This window comes from Aedes albopictus, chromosome 3, assembly GCF_035046485.1.
Source record: "Aedes albopictus strain Foshan chromosome 3, AalbF5, whole genome shotgun sequence".
Classification (NCBI taxonomy): Eukaryota; Metazoa; Arthropoda; class Insecta; order Diptera; family Culicidae; genus Aedes; species Aedes albopictus.
Window position 1 is genome coordinate 39,773,609 of NC_085138.1, and position 2,855 is coordinate 39,776,463.

Here is a 2,855-nt window from a genome sequence, read left to right on the forward strand (position 1 = left end):
TCGACGAAACGATTGGTTCGACGAGGAGTGCAGAGCGGTTCTGGTGGAGAAGGATGCAGCGCGGGCGGTAATGCTGCAGCATGGAACCCGACAGAATGTGGAGCGATACAGACAGAAGCGGAAGCAGCAGACCCGTCTCTTCCGGGAGAAAAAGCGCCGCCTGGAAGAAGCGGAGTGCGAGGAAATGGAACTGCTGTGCCGTTCACAGGAAACACGCAAGTTCTACCAGAAGCTCAACGCATCCCGCAAAGGCTACGTGCCGCAAGCCGAAATATGCAGGGATAAGGAAGGGAGCCTCCTGACGGACAAACGTGAGGTGATCGAAAGGTGGAAGCAGCACTTCGACGAGCACCTGAATGGCGAAGAGAATGTAGGCACGGAGGACCAAGGCAGCGGAGGAAATGACTATGTTGGTGCAGCAGAGGTCGGGAACGAACCAACTCCCACGCTGAGGGAAGTTAAGGATGCCATCCACCAGCTCAAAAACAACAAAGCGGCTGGTAAGGACGGTATCGCAGCAGAACTCATCAAGATGGGCCCGGAAAAGTTGGCCACCTGTCTGCACCAGTTAGTAGTCAAGATCTGGGAAACCGAACAGCTACCGGAGGAGTGGAAGGAAGGGATAATCTGTCCCATCCACAAGAAAGGCGACAAGTTAATGTGTGAGAACTTTCGAGCGATCACCGTTTTGAATGCCGCCTACAAAGTGCTATCCCAGATCATCTTCCGTCGTCTTTCACCTAAAGTAAATGAGTTCGTGGGAAGTTACCAAGCCGGTTTCATCGACGGCCGGTCGACAACGGACCAGATCTTCACCGTACGGCAAATCCTCCAGAAATGCCGTGAATACCAGGTCCCAACGCATCACCTGTTCATCGACTTCAAAGCGGCATACGACAGTATCGACCGCACAGAGCTATGGAAAATTATGGACGAGAACAGCTTTCCCGGGAAGCTGACTAGACTGATAAGAGCAACGATGGACGGTGTGCAGAACAGCGTAAGGATTTCGGGTGAACTATCCAGTTCATTTGAATCTCGACGCGGACTACGACAAGGTGATGGACTTTCCTGCCTACTATTCAACATCGCCCTAGAAGGTGTTATGCGACGAGCCGGGCTCAACAGCCGGGGTACGATCTTCACGAAATCCAGCCAATTTGTCTGTTTTGCGGATGACATGGATATTATTGCCAGAACATTTGGAACGGTGGCAGAACAGTACACCCGCCTGAAACGTGAAGCAGCAAAGGTCGGACTGGTGGTGAATGCGGCTAAGACAAAGTACATGCTGGTAGGTGGGACTGAGCGAGACAGGACAAGCCTTGGCAGCAATGTTACGATAGACGGGGATACTTTCGAGGTGGTAGAAGAATTCGTCTACCTCGGTTCCTTGCTAACGGCTGACAATAACGTGAGCCGTGAAATTCGAAGGCGCATCATCAGTGGAAGTCGTGCCTACTATGGGCTCCAGAAGAAACTGCGGTCAAAAAAGATTCACCCCCGCACCAAATGTACCATGTACAAGACGTTAATAAGACCGGTGGTTCTCTACGGACACGAGACATGGACGATGCTCGAGGAGGACCTGCAAGCACTCGGAGTTTTCGAGCGACGGGTGCTTAGGACGATCTTCGGCGGCGTGCAGGAGAACGGTGTGTGGCGGAGAAGGATGAACCACGAGCTCGCTGCACTTTACGGCGAACACAGTATCCAGAAAGTGGCCAAAGCTGGAAGGATACGGTGGGCAGGGCATGTTGCAAGAATGCCGGACAACAACCCTGCAAAGTTGGTGTTTGCTAACCATCCGGTTGGTACAAGAAGGCGTGGAGCGCAGAGAGCACGATGGGCGGACCAGGTGGAGCGTGATCTGGCGAGTGTTGGGCGTGACCGAGGATGGAGAGCTGCAGCTGCAAATCGAGTATTATGGCGGCAAATTGTTGATTCAGTATTATCATGAATTTGATGTGAACTAAATAAATGAATAGTTTTGTCATTGCCGGCACGGTAAAAAATATCTTCGATCAGCCATGCATCGACTTAAATGGAGGTTTCAGTGTATACCAATACTATTCGTATAGTATCCTTCCCGTATGCGTATATGCCGAACTAAAGTTTATGCGAAAACAACTTTTTTGACCCTAAATATCTATGCAAGCCTTTGATTTTCCATAAAACCCTTCAAAGGCTTACCATAGCTATATTGGAAATTTTAAAACACTCATGGAATACTTTACCTCCCTTAATCAACAATCATAATACCAACAACTATTCTATACTGCGTAATTGGTGGGTTTGGTAATTATATATTCCTACACAAATCTGGAATCTGACAATGATTGGTTTTTGCTCAATGTGTGCAGAAAAAACTGGCACTGTTTACGACTTCAGATCAATAGCTCATCTAAAAATATAAAAACAGCAAATTTTATTTTTTTCCTACAAACAACATTAGATAAGCTTCAATTGCTTCTAACAACACTTTTTTTTTCCAAGTGACACCGTTTTTGAGCGGCAGCCGGTTGAAAGTGTACCGATTCTAAAGTGCGCAGGCTTTAGTTATTGTTCCGAAAATTGTTGAAAAAATGCAACGCCGATTTGTCACATTCTTAAAAGTGGACACATAAGCGTCACGTTTCATTGGAAATCTATGGAACTTTAAAATCGCTCTAAAACAAAAATTAGTGCTCAAATTCAAAATTTATTGATGTTAGAACACGCCAAATCGCCAATACTTCATAGTTGAGTAAATTTACTTTTTCGAACTTTGGACGCGGTTTTATCGATTGTCTGTTTTTGCACATGGGACATTTATGCGTCCACCGGCAGCACGCTAATGTTGAGTACAAAAAGCG